This window comes from Lygodium microphyllum, chromosome 20 (assembly GCF_053477565.2).
Source record: "Lygodium microphyllum isolate KBCC chromosome 20, Lygodium_microphyllum_v1.1.10, whole genome shotgun sequence".
NCBI lineage: Eukaryota > Viridiplantae > Streptophyta > Polypodiopsida > Schizaeales > Lygodiaceae > Lygodium > Lygodium microphyllum.
In genome coordinates this window covers 75,824,677-75,831,297 of record NC_141154.1, presented here as the reverse complement: position 1 = coordinate 75,831,297, position 6,621 = coordinate 75,824,677, and the positions used below count along the sequence as shown (strand labels likewise).

General features: G+C 41.1%; 1 pseudogene; it reads right to left on the bottom strand.

Moving 5' to 3' along the window:
* Positions 1-2,825: 2,825 nt before the first annotated feature.
* Positions 2,826-6,133, bottom strand: LOC148019040 (putative 1-acyl-sn-glycerol-3-phosphate acyltransferase 5; annotated as a pseudogene).
* Positions 6,134-6,621: the final 488 nt, after the last annotated feature.

Genomic DNA, 6,621 nt, shown 5'->3' with positions numbered 1-6,621 from the left:
ACCTAGTCCTATGAACCATCGTGCAAATAACAAGAATGCCAAAGGAGAGGGCCCTAAGAAAATATTGCAAAGGGGTAAAGCCACACTCGAGGAAATGTCCAGTGGGGTAAGTTTGGTTGATCAGTGAGAATTTATCTCCTAAAAATGTTAGGGTAGTAACTAGAGGTCAGAAATTGAAAGACGTTCAAAAAGATTACCCTAGCACAAGCAAAGTTAGCCATAAACCTAGTAAAGATAACAAGAAGGTGTTGGATGCCCATGCGGGGCCTCTTAAAAATGAGGGAACTTTAGAGAAGCCTATGGTTAAAAGAAAACATAAATCAAAGGAAAAGGAGGGTACTAAGATTATCAAGAAGCCAAAAGAGCAGCTGGTGTGGAAAGAGAAGAGAGTAGTGGCAAACTTCCATGAGTTTAATCTAGCAAACATGCTTTGTGAAGTTAAACCAGATGTGAATATGCTACAGTTAATCTAATTGTCATCAAACATTATAAGGAGTTCAATAAAATCCTACAAATAAGTTATGTCGTTGAATCTTTTAATGTCCATTGAGTGGGAAGTGAATGGTGGGATAATACTATCCTTGGGTGCATGCATATGTTGATGAAATCTTGATAGACAATGTAGTGGTAGACCCATCCGTAAACATCATGAGTATGGATTTATTAGAGAGGTTGGGTCTACCAATCCAAAAGGATGTCACAACAATTTTAAAAATGGCTGATGATAGCCTAAGACAAGTGGAAGGAATGGTAACGCAAGTACATGTGACGATTGCTAATATTGAGTGCATCCTTGACTTTTGTGTCATCTAATTTGGTGGAAGGCCAACTTATCGGTTGTTTCTTAGACATTTGTAGATATTACATTCTGATTGTTTAGTGGATACCCTAGGTGGTTGACTAATTTTTGGGTGTGGGTTAAAGAGAATAATTCTGGATGCATACCCTAACCACCTGTTGGATGAAAGGGCATTACATTCCACTATAGAATGGGAGGCACTCGAGGGAATTTCAGCTATTGGAACCTCGAGTTCTAGCAATTTTGAAGAGGATTCTATGACCGAGGAGGTTTATCAAATATGTCTAAATGAGCCAATAGAGGCAAAGGACAGGATTCATGATGTTGATGTGATAGATTTTGATCTTGGGATTCCCAATGAACCTCGTCCCATTAACCTTAGCACTATGTTATCTACTGATGAGTGTGCGGATTATGTGAAACTCCTACAGGAGTTTAGGGATATATTTGCATGGATTTATAAAAAATTAAAGGGAATCACACCCTCTATTGCTGTGCATACAATCCCATTGAAAGAAGGTAGAAGGTTAGTGTAAGGCAGAAGGTTATAAACTGATGCCTTTTGATCTGAGAGAGTCTCTTTTTGAAGAATTGATGCATTTAAGAAAGGTGGGTATGATATTTTGTATTGAACATTCAGAATGGTGTTCACAACTAGCAATAAGAAAGAATTAAACAAGTAGGCAGTGAAGGACTTAAAAAGAACAATCAAATTTGCCTGTGTGCCAATTTTAAGGAATTGAACAAGTAGGCAGTGAAGGACTATTATCCTTTGCCATTTATCGATCAGATTTTAGATCAACTAGCAGGGCAAGAGATATACTCTTTCATGGAATATTTTGTGGGTTATAATTAGATGGCCATAGCTAAAGAGGATAAGTTAAAAATGATGTTCGTTACAATTTTTGGTACTTTTGCGTACCATGTGATGGCTTTTGGCCTATGCAATGCTCTTGGGTCTTGGCAAAGAATGGCTAACAAGACCTTTGCTGACATATCCCCTAAAGACCTAAAGGTTTTTATAAATTATTTGGGGGTAGTTTTCATGACTTGTCAAATATAGTTAATTGTTCTACACACATGCTTTGAGCAATGTCATGAGTATTGCATAGCATCGAATCCTTGAAAGTGTGTATTTGGGGTGCCTTATGGTTTGTTAATAGGTCATGTTGTGAGTGTGGCTGGTATTGCCATTGACCCTAAAAAGGTGGTTGTTATTGTGGCCCTAAGCCCACCCACTTGCCCTAGGGAAGTTCACCGGTTTGTTTCATCGACAGGGATATTATCTTTGATTCATTAATTCATTGGCTAAACGATCATTACCCTTGACGAATCTTTTATCTCATAGCCATGTTTTTGAATGGATGGAAGCACATAAAGTGGCATTTGAAGATGTTAAAATGGAATTATCCAAAGTGTCATTTTTAAAATCTCCAAAAAGGGGTGAGGTTTTCTATATATTCACGGTTGTGACAAGGCATAGTATTAGTTGTTGCTTATCCCAAATCTAGGAGGCAGAACTTTATCATCCTATTGCATTTGTAAGCTGAAAGCTGGAAATTCCATAGCTTCGTTATAGCTATTTGGAGAAGGTTTGCTTGGCTATGGTATTCGCCACCAAGAAGTTTAGACATTATATTTGGAGAAGGTTTGCTTGGCTATGGTATTTGCCACCAAGAAGTTTAGACATTATATTCTTTATGAGAAGGTGGCATTTTTCACCAAGGTAGAGGGATTGCACTTATTATACTAAACAAGCTTCAATCCCCTAATTGCCTAGCCTTCGAAGATGCAGATCTAGAGCATGGCTATGGCGGCTTGTAGGCATAGACTGAACTCACGATGACATTGACCAAGGACTGAGGACCAACTGTTACAAAAGTGAATTAGGTTCCAAGATGGAAGCTTGGACTCATAAAGACATTCTTGTGTAAGGAGACAATGACGTAGATACTTGACAAAAAGATTTGCATTGTCATATTATATATAAGTGATAGTCAAGTACATCATTTTATAGAGTAGCTTGGTAGCACTTTGCATCCACTGTGCATATGGGATTATATCCCTCTTCCTAGAATAAACTGCATCTTCCTAGCCTAGCTATTCCATACAAAGGGGCATACACAAGGTGTGATTGATAGATTCTCAACACCCCTCCTCAATCACAACTGTGAAAAGCACTAAGTGTACATAGGCTGTCATGAGTGGAATCTTGCTAAGTGTGGGCATGCCAAAAACAGGTGAAGCATCTAGAGGCTATCATAGAAAAGGCTAAGTGTGGGTAGCGCCCAAACATGGTAGACATCCAGGGGTTGTTACAGGGGCTCATTAAGTGTGTAGAGGCTATTATGCATAGGCTACATGAGGAGTTTACAATGCTTATGAAAGGAACATTAAGGCAGTTACAATGCTTTTTAAAATAGAAAATGAGAGACAAGGACCAATAGGCCCTTGTGGTCTTTTTAAGCATAAACATTCTCTTTGTCAGCATGGAAAATCTTCTTGTCTGTCATCTTTGGTTCTTCTTTTTCAGCTTTGAATGATGTGGTCTTTTGATCTTCATGGTTGATCTTCTTCTCTTCTTCATGGTCTTTTTGGTCTTCTTCTTTATGGTGGACTTTGCTTGTACTGATCTTCATGTTCATGTCTATGTCCCCCTCAAGCAAAGACATCATCATCTTTGAGTTTTGCACAATGAGACCGAAGAAGCTAGAGTGTCTTCAAAATCTTCAAATGGAAACATGGATGGGACTTGAATGTTCACAATTCCATTTTTCCCTGCATCAATGGAGTTGCGGAAATGACATAAACATGCATAGCAACCCTTTGTTTGAGGTAAAAGAATATGATTTAACTTGGGCAAGCCATTCTCCCCTACAAATTTTTGACTTGATAAGCATTTATCCTCTGTGTAATATGTGCCTTCCGGCCAGCCCGCAGAGGATCCTCAGGATCCTTAAACATCTGAAGGGAATTCTGAAATACCACTTCGTCCACCTGCCATTTCCTGTCAATGAGCAAAAACTCGAGCACGTAGAATGCCCATCCAAAGATAGGAGCATTGCGCACGCTACTCTTAATCACAACTTGAGGGAATCTGCCAAAGCCTAACTGAATGCCATCAACTACAACAGCCTGAGGATTTCCATGATCTGATCCTTTGCTAGTATTGCTGGCATAGCAAGGAGGGACCATCACATCTGTTGTGCCAGGGTATGACTCTGAGGGCATGGCACGCACATTGCGGGCTGACCAACATAACTAGAACCATCAATTAAATTGCTGGCAGATATAGACTAACCAGTTGCCAAATGCTGAGAGTGGTTATTAACCGATCCGACCCTTGCAACACAGCATGAGGCTCCAAATGTACATCCAATCAACCTCAGTGCGGTGATTGTAGAGTACAATGACGCGTTCGCCAAGGGGCACACGTTGACCAGAGACAATGACCTTGGTGCCGTTAACCTTCTTGAAGACGAAGGGCTAGATGGCAAGCCAGTGACCGAAGAAGAACAAGACATCGCGGTGGCTGTCATGGATGCTGTAAAGGCGGAGGAGGAAGAGGTGGGGGGGGCCAATAATAGGATCATGGAGGTGGGGGCGGTGGTTGTCATGGACGCTGTAAAGGCGGAGGAGGAAGAGGTGGGGGGGGAACCAATAATAGGATCATGGAGGTGGGGGCGGTGGCTGTCATGGATGCTATAAAGGCGGAGGAGGAAGAGGTGGGGGGGCCAATAATAGGACCATGGAGAAGGCCGAGGAGACAAGGATGAAGAGGATGCAGGCAGCCTTGAGGAGTCAAAATATGGATAGGGGGCCTTGTGGAAGTCTTGGGAGCGTTTCCTATGCTGGCCTCCATGGGAGGAGCTTGCAGAAGGGAGTAGCAGAGGTCTTCTCAGTGGCTCCCAAGTCCTTATTGAGTAAGGAATGCTTAGATGATGATGATGATAATGATGAGAAATTGGGCAGAGATTGAGAGGAACCAAGAGAGGATGGAGAGGCAGGGCCATGCCCAACGAGGCTCTAATACCATATCAAAGATGCAAATCTAGAGCATGGCTATGGCGGCTTGTAGGCATAGACTAAACTCATGATGACATTGACCAAGGACTAAAGACCAACTGTTACACACAAGTGAATTAGGTTCCAAGATGGAAGCTTGGACTCATAAAGACATTCTTGTGTAAGGAGACAATGACACAGTTACTTGACAGAAAGAGACAAGTACTATTGCATTGTCATATTATATATAAGTGATAGTCAAGTACATCATTTTATAGAGTAGCTGGGTAGCACTTTACATACACTGTGCATATGGGATTATGTCTCTCTTCCTAGAATAAACTGCATCTTCCTAGCCTAGTTTTTCCATACAAAGGGGCATACACAAGGTGTGATTGACAGATTCTCAACATAGCCAAGTGGTTGATTTCTTTGTAGAAGTTTGATTATGAGATTAGGAGTAAGCCACCAAAGTTGCAACATCTTATAGAGTGCCTAGTAGAGTTTTGTGAGCCTCAGGAGAAGTGGGCTAATGTTAGTGATTGTAAGGATTTATGCAAAATTGATGTAGCCTTTATTCCATCATGGTATGCATCTATTACACATTATCTATCACCAAGAAACCTGGCGAAAACTCTTTCTAAATTCAAGAAGAGGAAGATTAAGTAACAAGCACTTTTCTTTTCAATAATTGTGGGTGTTTTATATGGGAAAGGTGTGAATGAGATTTATCATCATTGTGTAGTACTTGATCAGGTACCTTTTATTTTAGAGGAATGTCATGATTCAACATGTGGATGTCATTTTTCTAGACAACTTACCACCTAGAAAGCTTTACATTTAGGCTACTGGTGGCCGACGGTTTTCTAGGATTCTTTTGCGTATGTTAAGCATGGTGATGTCTGCTAGAGTCATGATGCTAGAAAAAATTGTAAGTGGCCACGCTTGACCCTTGTACAAATTGTCGATTGCCTTTGAGTGAATTGAAGAATACCATTAGGCATATGAAAACTTGAAGAAGGATCTCACCATTACACCAATTTTACAAGCCCTAGATTGGTCAATCACCTTCCATGTGCATATTGACAGATACAAATTTGTCATGGGAGTAGTGTTGTGCCATCTTGGTGGACATAATATGGATTTTCCAATGAGTTTTACAAGTAAACAAGTCAATGAAGCAGAAATGAACTACTCTATGATAGAGTGAGAGGGGCTCGCAATGTTGTTTGCAATAAATACAAGCGTGGCCCTTTTTTCCTCTATCACCTTATCGAGTTGGCTTTGAAGTTCTTTTACCAGTTCATCATGATCTTCAATGTTGCGCATGGCTAAAGGCACCAAGGTAGTTGACACTTTCAAATGGGGTACCTTCGGCCCTTGGCATGATTCTACATTGGCTACTACTGGCCTCTTTGCTCCTACAAGGGCTCCTTTGCTAGGTGTAGGTGCAATTTTTTGCACTTTGCTTACTAATGATGTTGCTTTCATTGATCACCCCTTCAATAGTTCCTTGTGTCAGGGTGATTGTAGGGGTGGCCATGACTGGTGGGGTTTCATGTAGAGGGGCTTTACCCTTTCCTTTCACCACTGCCTCTTCAACTGTTGCACTCATGCTTGGCATGTCATCTCGTACTAGGCTCATCACCAATTCCTAAGATTGGAAGGGTTACTCCACTAATCTCCGAATGGCCAAGGCGATCTCCTCCTCCTCCTGTTGCCTCAGTCGTTCTTCCTCCTCTTCTTATTTCGACCTATGCTCTTCTTCAAGCCTTTTCAATTCCTCCTCCACCCTTTGCAGTTCTCTGTTTTCTTCA